Genomic DNA, 15,116 nt, shown 5'->3' with positions numbered 1-15,116 from the left:
AACATACTATACGGAGTAAGCTTCAAGAGTCATTCGCGAAAGAGAAAATCTATGAAGAGAATCGATCAAAAATGATACGCCCTTTTGACGGTAGCTTTTATGTTCTTCCCATGTTGTAGAGAGAAAGACTTTACTCTCACTTTAAGTGCGCGGTAGATTTAAATCTAATCTAATATAAGTTAATACAAACGCAGCCAGTACGAGAAAGCATCCAGGTAAATGATTAGGTTAGATAAGACCTAATCATTTTTCTCGTCAACATTGATGTTTGCAGCAAAGATGATTCTGTGAAAGGATTCGTGGTTAAATAAACCCTGGAGGCACCATATTGGAAGCGGTTCCTAAATCGACACAATCAATAATGTTCGACTATTTTTAAAAATTATTTTTGAAATGTTACTTCTGCAAATATTAGTTTCAGTGCTCTAGGGATGATGGTGTAACAAAGTTTAAAAAAAATATCTTGTCAATATCGAGATTCGATCGAAAATAGACGAGTGCGTCATCATTTGGAACGCTTCAAATCTGGTGCTGGCACCAGTGCTGCAAAATCTCGACAGTACACGGTGATATTGACAATTCAGCTTTGGTCACTCATTTGAGCTAACAGTCATAGTCAAGGCAAACCATGTCAATTGTCAATGACAATGCTGTCAGTGACGAACATGTGTAGATTTTTATATTAACTAAATTTGTAACGAAATTAAATGACTTGAGCAAAACAATTACATGGAGCCATTTTAGTGAACAAGCATCTACATCCTGAACTACTTGGATAACAATAATGTGACACATAATGTACTAGATTACACGATTTGTTACCAGGTGAATCTTTGTCATTGACGAAAAAATGAATGAGATTTTGACGAAGGTTTTTTTGAGGGTCAAGTCTGTCAGTGACTATGTGACGAACAATTTTGTCAATATCGCGCGAAAGTCTGTCAATGACAATGACAAATTTCAGCACTGGCTGGCACGGTATATTTAAACAGCGATCCATTTCGTGAATCTTCAGGGGTGGAAGGATGTATGGACATACCGTGCCAAAGGCTCCGAGTTAGGTTAAGAGTGAATGTAACAGTAATATGTAATGTAATTAATGGTATTTAAAATATAGTGTAATGAAAGTATCTCACCTCTAATGTTAACCAAATTTCCGATTGACGTTGAACGTTAGTTAGCTGTAAGCTTCTGGAACTTGAAACACTGACACTTGACAGTCCTTCCTCAGCAACATGATCGCACCGAACGATGGAACGTTGAGGGTTTGGTGGCTTGACATCGGCTCCAGGAACGAGCTGGAGGATATTGCAGAGACGTAGAGCTTGTAGGTTCTGTAGGGTCAGGTGAGGCAAGAGTGCCATATGGGGCAAAAGTGCCACCTGCTTGTATCGAAGCCTGAAATACATTTTTGATATTTCTTATTAATGGGATGCTATAAAAAGCCCTTCAGATATACTGCATCAAATTTGGTTATACATTATGATGTAAATATTATCAAAAAATCTAAAAAACTTACCCGTTGTCGAAAACTTCAAAATGTTTTAAGAAATCGATGACATAAAATAAGCTTTTTCTCATCATTTTTCTAAGAAAATTTAATAATACGATGTAAATGTTATTGTACGGTAATACATTTTGCGACCCTCAATATATAAATACTTATTGTTGCATGTAGATCCTCAAAAAACGTATTTGAAATTCGTCTTCTCCACGGGGGCAAGAGCGCCATACTTGCCTGGGGCAAAAGAGCCATAGTAAACAAGACATATAACCTCAAAAAGTTGTCGCCTCAGAGTGAAGTTTCGAAGTGATGGTGCGTGTCTACAAGCGAAAATCGTTGCGTAAATCGTGGTCGGAACAGAATATGGTTGCGGCCATACGATCCGTGACTAAACATGGGATTTCTGTGCGAAGAGCAGCAGTGGAACACGGTGTCCCTCGCAAAACGCTATCGAAATATGTGCTGCTGGCGTTGGAACCTGGATCGCAACATTTGGGGCGCTTCGAGCAAGTTTTTTTCTGTGCAACAGGAACAGGAACTAGTTGAGCATGTTATCAAACTGGAAAGTCGGCTGTACGGAATAAGCTGCCACGATATGCGCAGTCTTGCTTTTCAGCTTGCCGAAAGGAATGGAATAAGTCATCCATTGAACAGGGAAACTGGGCTTGCCGGAACCGATTGGCTACGGGCTTTCCGACGTCGTCACTCTGAACTGATGCTTAGAGTACCCGAAGCAACATCTGCTGCTCGTGCGCAAGGATTTAACCGGGTTGCTGTGGACAAATTTTTTGATCTCCTTGACCACGTTACAAGTTCCGGCAAGTTTGCACCCAGCAGAATCTACAGCGTAGACGAAACCTCTGCTTTGACCGTAAGTTGTATAAATTAATGTATCATTTTTATCAGCAAATTAACAGGCATTCCGGTTTACAGGTTCAAACCAAGAATACAAAAATTCTAGCGCTTCGGGGACGTCGACAAGTAGGAGGAATAACTTCTGGCGAAAGAGGCATTTTAACAACATGTGCATGTCAGCAAGTGGCCAATTTATACCACCAATGCTGATTTTTCCAAGAGTTCGGCTCACCGAACAGTTGAAGAAAGGAGCTCCTCCAGAGACGATTTTTAGCTGCAATGCGATGGATGACGACAGCTGATTTCAATATGTGGTTTAACCATTTCTTAAAGCATAGTCGACCAACGTCTGTTGATCCCGTTCTGCTACTCTTGGATGGCCATGTGTCACATACGAAAAATTTAGCGTTTTTGGATAAAGCTAAACAAAATTATGTGACAGTTATCAGCTTCCCTCCACACTGTAGCCATCGACTCCAGCCGCTGGATGTCAGCTTTATGGCCCTACTTTAAAGTCACTTTTCCAAGTCTATCGAACAGTATTTGAGAAATAATCCTGGCAATGTTGTAACTGTAAATGAGATAAGCCAACTGCTGGGAACAGCATTTATCCAGGTTTGCTCTGCATCCATAGCAGTGAATGGATTTAGAAAGACCGGTATTGTTCCCTTCAACCGCCACGTTTTCGGAGAAGACAGCTTTGCTCCGGCAGATGTCACGGATATTGATCTATCCAGCACAGCACATGAAACAACGGAACAGTCCAACAATAGCACCAATGTTCGAGAAAGCGATGATGAGGATCCTTTCTATGGATTCGGCGAGGAGAGCTTGAAGAAGCCGGATATTCCAAGCTATTTCAAGGATGAAGATAAAGACAAGGAAAACGTTGTAACTGATCAGGAGAAAAAGGCGCCGTTTGCGATAGGGCCATCCATTATACATCCCATACCGAAATCAACAACGAGGAAGGCCTCTAACGCAAAAACACGAAAACGTGAGAAAGCTGCAGAGCTAACATCGAGCCCCTACAGAAAAGCGTTGCACGAGTCTCAAGCCTTTCGAGACATCGGTCAAATAAGGAAGGAAACCAAACGGAAGTCTAAACAAAATCCAAAACGTCGACGTGTAGCTGATATTAAGAGCGATACACTTCCGGATCCACTATGCGATGCATGTGGTTCATGTTTCAAATTATCCAACAACGGAGAAGGATGGACGAAATGTGGTTGTTGTGCTTCATGGTTCCACAAGTGTGTTAACCTTGCTTGCCCAACTTGTATTTGATTTATATTGATTGTATACCCTATTGTTATAAATGAACTGTAATTTTTATTACAACGAACAATAAAATTGCACAATGCTTTTTTTAAGGCTTAATTTTTTTTAAATACATGTTTAAAGGAGTACTTGACACTGTTGGTTAAATCTTTCACCTTGTTGACTAATTAAAAAGTAGTTTAAGGAGAATATGAACCGTTTGATTGCGAAATTTTGATGATTTTCTTGTTATTGAGTTATATGGCCGTCTTGCCCCATGGGGGTGGCACTTTTGCCCCACACTGTTTTTTAGCCTTTGTTGATAAGGCATATGAAAACAATTAAGAAAAAATATTTAACGTTTACATATTCAGTTTCAGATACAACAGGTTTAAGTAGAGGATGTTTAAGATTCTATGTACATCATTTGTTTAAAAAAAAGTTAGATTAACCTATGTTTATTGAAAGATTTTCTTAACGTGGCACACTTGCCCCACCTGACCCTACACCGTCGATGTATGTGCACTCGCTGAGTTCCGAGCGGATGATCTTCCGTTGCTGATGATTAGTCATTTGCGCCAGGAATTGAGCTGCTCGGTGAAATAAAATGTTGAATCTCGGCTTTTTTTGGCGTCCCAGAAGCGGGCAATCGAATCCAGATCCATCTATGGTAGTTATTGGCCGGATCAGCACTCATGTATAAATACAACACAGAACAACGCCATTTCATTTAAACAGTTAATCACAGGTCATCACTGTAATTTCGAATTACGGAAAATGTGCTTCAACTACGAGACAACCTATCACACATAAATGATTAGTTTTAAATTTTTCCAAATTTTCAAACACAACAAAGAAAACAAACGTCACGTCCACGCACGCACAGCCTACCTCCTCTTTGTTTTTTCCTCTGTTTGGGACCTAGCACCATTGCGACCAGTAATTTGATCTATTGTAGTATATCCCGTGTCTTTAGTTTAGTGCATGTCGTATTAATCATCACTATTAAGAAATGATGAAGTATTCGATTTTTTTACAGTTGTCATTCTTGCCTTGTCTTAACCACTTCAAACTAGGGATTTGGGAACAACAAATAGAAGATTAGGAATCACATAGATGAAGACTAACTAACTCATTTTTTCCTTGATTATCCTCGGTGGACAACGCCGAGTCTTGTCACTATCGACAAGGCATAAAAAGTAACAAGGACTAAGATGTGTTACTTGGATTACTCAATAATCCTGTTCCCCTAGTTTGAAGTAGTCAGGACTAGAAAACGGTGGTAGATCTTACATCCTGTAACGTACCACGAAAAGGTGATCTACCCACGTTACGGGGCGGCTTACCTCCGTAAGTGAGCGGCAGATTTCAAGAGGAAAAAGACCCATCATATGATTTCAAATTAAAGGTTGCAGAACATATTTTCACCAAGAACCAAGGGGCAAGACAATTCTTAATCATGAGCAATTTCAGAGTTGCTTTTGAGGCATCTCGAGTAACACACATTGCTCAGTGAGCAAGATCCGGGACGGGACTAGACAATCCAGCTTCTCACTCTTCTTAATGTTTTTGATGAATGTCCGTCGAAAATTAGTGCATGGTGTTTGACGGAGTTGACCAATGATGCCAGGATTGCAGAATGATTTTTCTATTTGAATTTGAATTTTATTCGGAGTTTCTACCGCAGTTTAGCACCTTGTACATAATTTTGGCTTAACACAATAAAAACAACCATCAACAAACAAGAATATCCATCGCTTAAAGCCACAGGACTGCAATGTCTGTCATCTGCGAACAACTCGAGTGAAGCCAAATTTCTCTGTTGCTCTGGTGCTAATTTGACAACTCAGTGCCAACATTTCAAAGGGGCGTAATTACATTAGTAAACAATGGCTTTAGCCGTCGATTTCTCGCGAATATAAGCTCACTTATGAAAAATAATGACACCAGCAGGTAGAGGAATGTTTCCTCTACCAGCTAGCATTGTAATTTTGGAGAGGTAAGATTTCATTCGTGAGAAATTGACGGCTAAAGTCATTGTTTACAAAAGCAATTACGCCCCTTTGAAATGTTGGCACTGAACTCTTCCTTTTCCTCTATGGTTAAGCTTGATATATGTCGCGCTGGATTGCGGAAAATAGAGTTTTCTAGATAACGTTATAGGAAAGCATGATTCACGTTAATTCTTCTCGTCAATTCGAAAACAACTAAATCATTTTTTTATTGTCCATTGCGGGAAAGTAAGAATGGCTTTCAAGGCATTACCTTTGTTGCCACCTTCCCGCATTTAATGTTACATGATTGGAGCTTAAATATTTTATGGATCACCAGCACTTGCTGATGTTTACGGCAGTTTCAAGAACTGGATCACTTTGCAGAGGGTTGCTTAAAGCACGCCGTGGACCCTATTTTTCAACTTTACTTTCGCAAATATAAACAATTAACAACGCCATTGACGTCCACATTGATTCATTGAATCGCTACCCAATTGTCAAGTCTCGTCCCAGAGCAAGATCACTGCCATTTGCTTTCTCACTTTTCGCATCAAAGTAACATTTGAAGGTGCGAAGCCGAAAAGCTGCCGTCAAACATAACGTGAGGTGGTAGAAAAACTCAATCCGCCGCAACAAATACTTCCGATCCGTCAAATTATATGTACCCCGTACGTAGAGCTTCCAACCCGGGATGTCCCGGGATGAAAATCCCGGGATTGTTACATTTCCCGGAATTTCCGAATCCCGGGAAATTAATTTAAAAATCCCGGGATCGCGTGTACCCCTGGATTTTTTTAATTTGAGACTATTTTACCACTATAAACCTTTCTTGGAATATCTGTAGCAGAATTTGAATCCAGAACTTTTACATCTTATGAAATATATCTCTTCCCTTAGTTTGCCATTTATTCTGATTTTTCGAAAGAATTGCACCCATACATCACGTTTTGTATATGATCGTTGTACAAGAAGCACTCGTGAAAAATACGATCTAGCAGTGAAACAAACCGTGAACATTTTGATTCAATCAGGTTGAACGTCGTGAGATGTCCATCATTCATAGTTGAACTAAAACCATTGAAATGCATTGTTAAGATGGTTGGAAGTATGTAGTGCTAGTCTCAACTGATGAAAAGACTCAGTATTTACCCGTTAGTATGTAATCTATGTAATCCTAAAGCACAGCAAAATAGTTTTTACAAATACATTCATGAGAGAAATCATCCACCATAATCATCATGATCTGCACAGACTATTGTGCAGTTTGGCTGACAGACATAATATCATGTCCCATTAGGGAACTTCTTAGATGTCAAGAGACATTCATTTGATTTTAGAGAACTTCATAGAAGTTCGTGGAACTTCGTAAAAGTTCAGGGAACATCATAGATCTTCAGGATACTTAGTAGAATGTTAAACAACTTCGTGGAGGATGATTACGGAACATCGCATGAATTATTTGAAATTCGTACAAGTTTAGCAAGCTAGGCAGAAATTCAGTTGTACCCATCGAAAAATTAAAAGATGTAAGCTATGGAAAAATCTTTGAAGTACTGGGACGAAAAATCCCAGGATTTCGTAGAATATTCTACATATTCAGGGAACTTTATATAGGCTTTGAGTTCATGGAACTGAGTTTAAGTTCAAGAAACTTCTTGAAATTACACGAATCTTCGTATAACTGATATTCACGGATTTGTGATGATATCTCTGGATATTATTCAAGACTTTCCAACTTAATCAAGTAATGTTCTGAATATTTGCAAGTGTTCAAAAATTCAAAAGACGTCTTCTTGACATCCTTCCCAGACGGAAGTTTGATGAGAGAGTATTTAAAGGATGTACAGCTGCTCGGAGATTTAAAGATCTCTGGATATTTTTCAAGACTTCAGGTCGATCAATTATTATTCTTAAGATAATTCAACTGTTCGTAAAATAACGTCTCTAGATAGCCTCTCAAGATTACTGATTGGTCAGATATTAGTAATTTCAGGTTGATCAGGAAATCTGAAGATCTTAAACTGGTAAAACATTCAATTGACTCTCTCAAGATGGCAGATCGGTTAGGAAGTACTTAAAAGATCTCCAGCTGATCGAAGATTTCAATAAAGTCCTCTGGATATTTTTCAATACTTCAGGTTGATCAAGTATTATTGTGAAGATATTCTCTCAAAACTGAACGTTGATCATGAAGTATTCAAAAGATCTCCAGCTAATCGAATATTTCCGTGAAACTTGGATCAAGTTTTATTTTGAAACATCCGATTTTGGTTACATTATTCATATTCAGCATATTCAGGAAGAAGCTTAAAATATGAAATCAAAAATCTCATTTATTTAACAAAAATCTTCATATGCCAGCTTAAAATAAAAAAAAAAATCCATCGGAAGTCTGCTTCAACTTTCGCATGTCTTGAAACAACTTCACATATCATGAAATGTCTTCAAAATATCTGCATATCTGCCTTCACAGAATTTTAAATGTCTTCAAAATAAAGATATGTCTTTAAATCTGGTGTCCCTAGTATTAAAGAAATCTCCTTTTTTAATCATTCTTCTAAGGAGATGAAACATACACATCAGAACATCGTTAAAAGAAATTAGATACATACGAATATTAAAACAATTTACTGCCTTTATTGACTTCCCGGGACTTCCCGGATTCCCAGGATACTAGTCGAAGCGATCCCGTTACCACTGCTTGACAACCTGACACTGGATAAAACTAAAGAGCCTGAATATAGTAAAGAGACGACATCTTATCCAGTTGACATGTCTTCTGCTCGATTGAAATGACTTTTCCCTAAGAGAAGAGGTGACAATACGGGGGCGAAAATGAACCACTTCTCTGTCAAACGTGAACCAGCTCCTGATTGGCCGATTTCATGTGCGTAATATTTAGCAGGCGCCGGTGGTGTAGTGGTAAGTGTGACTGCTTTATAACACCCCAATGGGTCTGGGTTCAATCCCAGCCGAGGTCGGTGGGATTTTTCTCAGGCATAAAAATCTCTGGTCACGTCTTCCTTCGGAAGGGAAGTAAAGCCGTTGGTCCCGGCCCATGTGTGTTGTGAATGGGTGCGATATCCTACGCAGGTGTGGAAGCTGCCTTCCTGCACATTCGATTGCCGTCAATGGATGACAATCGATGTCCGTCGGTGATTGGCACTAGATTGCGGAACAGAGACCGACGTTAAATAATGGAAAGAAAATGTGTGTAAGATAGAGATAAAGATAGATAGAGATAGAGATAGAAATAAAAGAGGAAGAAGCCAATTGTCACCTCTTCCTCTTAGACTTTTCCTATGACTTTGACAGATAATCGATTGTTCCAATTTTGACATGTCGTCTCTTTATAAATTCAGGCTCTTTAGATAAAACCCCAAACGAAGTGACAGACGACTAACTGGCGAAGAAATTAATAAAAATAATGTGGTTCGCTGTATTAGAATTTTCTCACAAGCTGGTGCCATCAGCCACCAGATGGGCTAGTATTTTTTTTTTTATTTGAACATAGTTGATTTTATGTCCAATGATCTTTTACAGTGTGCCAAGAGTGAATCATTTTTTTTCATTTTTTTATGCATTTCAGTTTTGAGTGGAGTGAAAGAGATAGAACCAAAACATTCTAGTATATTTGGTGTAAAGTAGTAGTAGTAGTATAGAGGTAACTCTAAGACCAGAAGGTCCCTAAGAAACGTCCTCAACTTTTTGGCTCAGCTCTTTTCGGTCCCAAGCTAATCGATGCACCCCTCGAAACATATGAAAATTTTAACTGTCAAACTATCATAACGAATCAAAACAAACATAGTTAAGTACTAGAATTTCGACTATAATGGGGTACGTTAAACGATTTGCTTGGGACCAATATGCTAGTCAAGTAGTGAGCCAATTTAAAATCGTTAGTTTCCACCGGTTGTACTACGGTGACGTTCTGCTGCCAGCGGGCAGCATCCCACTTCTGGTGCTACTGATGTGTTTTCTGGATTTTTTTCGTTTGTATAATTATGTATTTTTTCTATTATGTATTATATCCGGAATTATATCTAATATGTATTATATCATGTACTTGGTAAGATCAGATTTACTATTAAAAATCTTCGGATCACCAAGGCCCCTTTCTTTCCACTCTTTCTGATGCACATGCAGGATTCGAATTTCGTTCAGTAGATCAATGATGGGATTGAAGTCCGGACGACGATCGAGGGTCGTACTCACCGGCTTTGGCAGTGGCGGCTGACTTGATACTCTGGCCTCTTCTATACCGGTTATTTCACGTTCTCCTCGGTGGACATCTGAAAACAATGCCTCTGGTTATTTTATGAGAACAAATAGCCTGTTTCCACCTACCTTTAGCTAATTCACATCCAATTTTTCGAGATGCAATAGTACGACCAAAAATCACTTCCAAAACAGTTACAACAGCTGGTGACGGAGGCCCCTTCGGAATCCATCTTAGAATAGTTCGGGCCGTTTTCCGAAAAAAAATCCTTTTGATCCAAGTGGTACCAGAACTCACATAGTTTGAATAGCAGATCTGAACAATCTTACTATGTTTACAAACAAAACTGACGTCTAATATGAGATAAATCTTTTCAAAGAGAGTAAACGGAGTAAGCCGAGAGAAAAAAATCGATGAACGTCGAATGAATTTTGAGGTACCTACATTGAGTTACTCACTGTAAAAATTGCAGCTCAGAGTAAAGCTGTATCACCGCTTGCCGAGAACTACCAACTGACGACGGAGGACATCCCAATTTTACGAATCATATATCCGGAGAACTTTTGTAAACAAACATGTCAATCGCTGATTTCTCGCGAATAAAAGAACAATCTCGTGAACAAACGATACCAAATGATAAAGGAACCATTCATCTACCTGTTTGTGTTGTTAGTTTTTAAAAGTGAGCTTTAATTCGCGAGAAATCGTCAAATGAAGTGTTTGTTTACAAAAGCAATTACGCCCTTAATCTCGAAGCTCTCCGGATATACACCATGGAAATTGGATGTTGCAAAGAGCCTCAACAAACAACGGGATTCAACTCTACTCAACAGGGTCAAGGAAACGCACACACGTGGCTTTTAAAGTTACTACCTAGGAAACATCAACGAGTGAGCTGCTTCTAGAAGATATTAGAGTTAAGTTTACCTAGATTCTAAGTGAAAATGTACTTAGGTTAATATATAATCGGTAAGTTGCGATGGTTTATTCAGTCGAGTATTAGTAGTGCGCTTTGTGTACGAAATACGCGTATCTGTCAATGATAAGCAAATAAGGTAGTGGGATTAAATGGAAACTTCTCTTCTCTTTATTTATATGAAGCATATGATATACGAAGCATTCGAAGGAGACGCTTGGTTATTATAAAAAAAAAACTAATTCAGAGGTAGCCGTAAAATCAGTGCTAACATTTGAAAACGGCACAAAAGCCATTTGTAAACAAATGGTTTGTGGGCCCTTTACTCGCTACCCGAAGAACGCCCACGCAAACCAACAGCATCGTCAGGAAGGGGAAAATTTCCCCTACCCGATGTTGCTGTTGTGTCGCGTGGGTGTACTTTAAGTAGTGAGTAAAGGGCCCACAAACCATTTGTTTACAAATGGCTTTTGTGCCGTTTTCAAATGTTAGCACTGAAATAGTCGTCTCTAACATAAAAGTTTTCCTTTATCAGGGGGTAAAGCGATGGAACAATTTTTTCCATGGTTTTAAAAGAGAGTCTTCTGAATGGACTTCCCAGCAATATACGAAAAGTTCATGATGGATTGCTATCGACTTGCACGATTTGCTCTCCACCCACCTTCATCCGCTCCAAGTAAAATCAAACTTTCATCGGTACGCCAGGTACTCTGGAGGTAGTAGCAAAGACAGCTCCCCGCTTGTCATTTTATGTAAATGCAAATTCTTCCGGTTGACATGAACACTTTATTCACGTACTCAGGTTCTTCTTCTCTCTTGTTTGAAAATTACAATATCCCTTGTCTAAACGAAATCCTAGCAGTCTTTTTGCGCTTTTGATGATCTGTGCCATTCTTCCGTTGTGTTGTCGTCGCTTTACTAAACCAAAGCTGTTTTTACAATGATTTATAATCTCGGTGACAAGAGGATTGCTGACAGCAACACACCGGCACATGCTTGAACGAAAATATCTTGTCGGATTTGTCGGATAAATCTGCTTTGCTACGTCATGAAGCCGTTGTTCGATGAAAGAGATATTTCAGTACAAAGCTGGAAAAGGGGCCTAACAACTTTTGTTTAATATTGACGTCTCCGGATGATTTCTAGAAAGTCAAGACCCACGTAAACTAACATCCCATCGGGCTATGTAGGTTTGCGTGGGCGTGTTTTGAACGCCTAGAAATCATCGAGAGAAGTCATTGCTAACAAAAGCTGTTAGGCCCTTTCTACAGCTCTGTATTGATTTTCGTAGGAACGTAGACGTACGGCCTCCATCACTGGGTGACCCTGGTGGTGATGATGGTCAAAGCTTTTGCACAATGAACGAAAGAGAGTATCATCTTTTTATCGAGCTTCGTTGCATGGCCGGTGGTACAGCATACATATTGTGGGATATATCCAAAGCATTTGTTTGAGATGCTTTTGCATCGCATAGGAACGACGGTGGTGGTGTGGTCAGTGACATGTGGAGCATAGGCGGATTATGCGGTGGCTCACATGAATCCTAAGCAGCAGGATGCGTTTCTGCTCTGTAGGTTACGTGTACGTGGTGCTGTTTATCTTCACCATCTAAATGGTGTGATGAAATCCTTTTCTGGGAGGTGGGGTGGTTTGGACGATTAGAGTGTCACAGGACTTTTCGGGTGAGTATGATAAATGTTTGCCGAACGTTGTCATCATCGTCGTCGTTGTCGTCGTTGTCGTCAGAGGCTACTGAGTGTTTTGATGTCGTTTAATGTGAGTTTTCATTTTCCTTGATATATGGAAGAGCAGTGTGATTGCGGTGGATTGTAAGTACGGCGATTGGGTCGTCAAGTGTCAATAAACGTTTCGGATGTGAACAGATAGGGGTTCTTGTGGGAGACACAATCAATGAGCTTAACCCATTTATGGTAAGTTGAAAACAAGGCGATGTTTTACTATTGGGAACCGCTACTTCTTTAAAGCTTTGCATTTTTTGACGTAGGACTACGTCTTTGATTTCTATATGGGGGTACACTTTGTGAAAACCGAAAATGGAACATGTAACAAATTACGAAAGATTTTGAACGTTAATAACTCAGCTGCCCCTGGTCCTATTTCAATATTTTTATCACCAATCGATCAATAACAATGCTTCCGAATGTTGATTTTCAACAAGAAACTATTGAAAAACTGGTAAATGACCAGCATTGTCCAAAAGCGTCGAATTAACTAACAAATCCACCAATTACCTACATGCATATTCTGCTTCCCCAGCACAGTCGTCAGATTGTAGTAAGTAGACGAAACAAGTCAAAGTGGCATTCGCCTTCGATCCTCGGGGGCGTGTGAATAGGGAGAATGGAATTGCGTAATATGTTGCACACTCATCACCATATTCAGAACCAACCGAAAATTCTTCAAGATACTACCATCCGTTGTCTGGCTCGCCGTGGCGGTGTCTGACGTATCTCCGGTTTGATTTACGAGGTGCTGTTGCGTTGCACCGTGGAGGTGTCGCCACCTTCTCGCGTTCTGGCAAGTTTAATTGAACTTGCAAACATGAAACAAATGGTGCGTAAACGTGCCAATGAGCCAGCAGCGGGCCCTTCAAAGAAGGTGCTAATCAAGCCCAGCGCGTCGCAGGATGACGCCGGAAAACGAGTACTGCAAGTCAACCAGTATGCAATACTCCCGGAAGAAAATGGCGATGGTGACGCCGTTCCCATTGCAAGGCGAGAGCGGATTCCCCCGCTTTTCACGCCGGTGAAGGATGTTGCCAAGCTGCGTGCCGAACTGGAAAAACACAAGCTGCTGCCTCGCTTCAAGCTTTGCAGCATCGGTACCAAAATCATGTGCTACACCCTGGAGGAGTACAAATAAATAGGAAGTTTCCTGAAGAACAACAACGTGGACTTCTTCACGCATGATCTGCCATCGAGCAAGCCACTGAAGGTTGTTTTGCGTAGATTACCGTCGTTCGAGGCTGCTGCGGTGAAGTCTGAGCTGGAGCGGCTTGGGTTCCAACCTGAGGCCGTGTTTCAGATGAACCGGCGTCCCAACCAAAACACCAGCTTCCGTGATCAGTTGTTCCTGGTCCATTTCACGAAGGGATCCACTAGTCTTGCGGCTCTGAGATCCAAAATCCGGGACCTGTTTCAGGTCATCATCAGTTGGGAGAATTACAAACCCCAACATCGTGATGTAACGCAGTGTATGAACTACCGCTCATATGGCCATGGCACCAAAAACTGCCACATGAAGACAAACTGCGGCAAGTGTGCTGGAACTGCGTCCTGTGAGCAAGTCGATGACATCGAGCCAACGTGTGTCAACTGCGGCGGAAACCACCAAGCCTCCAATCGCGGATGTCCAAAGCGAGTGGAGTTCATTAATATCCGTCGGAAGGCCACAATCAACAACCAGGTCGGTCGCCTTCGTAATCATCGTTCGCCTCCTGTACTAACGGAAGTCCAGTACCCAGCTCTCCAGCCCCGTCGACATGTTCCGAACCTAGCTCCGCTTCCGCTCAACAACCAACAAGCCAATCCCGCGAGTATCCAAATGGTTTCCAACAGTTGGACAGTTCAACATCGTCTCGCTGTTGCTGCGGCCCAGCCCATTTCAAGGTTCATGCACCGCCCCTGGTTTATCTGGTCAACTGACAGCTGGTGTTGTCTCAGGTGAATCTGTCGACGATTCTCCGGTCACCTCGGATGAACTTGTGATGCTCGTGGACGAGGTCATCATTATCTTGGGTACCTGCAAGACTCGATCTGAACAGCTTCATGCTACCTTGTCACTCGTCACCAAGTATGGACCGTGAAGCTATAAAAATTGCAAATTGGAACGCTTGCTCACTGACGAACAAGCATAGAGAGCTACTCGATTTCCTCAACACCAAGGAGGTCGACATTGCTATCATCACCGAGACGCATCTGAAGCCCGAACTGAACGTATTTCTTCCCGACTTCCGGCTCGTCAGACTTGATCGCACCTGCTCTGGAGGTGGAGGAGTGGCCATCGCTGCAAGACGGAACATCAGTTGCCAGCTGCTACTAAACTTCCAGCTGAAAACAATTGAAGTCATCGTCTCGCAACCTGTGGCATTCCAGGAGCTGAGCTCGGACCACTACCCGGTGGTGGCCGAAGATGGATCCTCGGTTAACCGATTCGAAGCTTCCCGGCGCAACTACCATCGAGTCAACTGGGCGCAATATCAACACTGCGTCGCACAACCATCGACTACGATGTCCAACCGGGGACATCGGAACATGTTGACCGGTGTCTACAAACCATCGAGGAGGCGATTTCCCGGGACAGGGAACAACACGTGCCAGTATTCAGACAGGTGAGTAACACTCTGAA

The sequence above is a fragment of the Ochlerotatus camptorhynchus genome, unplaced genomic scaffold, assembly GCF_037179485.1.
Source record: "Ochlerotatus camptorhynchus isolate MF236.1 unplaced genomic scaffold, CSIRO-AGI_Acam_v1.1 ptg000024l, whole genome shotgun sequence".
NCBI lineage: Eukaryota > Metazoa > Arthropoda > Insecta > Diptera > Culicidae > Ochlerotatus > Ochlerotatus camptorhynchus.
The sequence above is the reverse complement of the archived record's forward strand: the minus strand, read 5'-3'. Positions refer to the sequence as shown.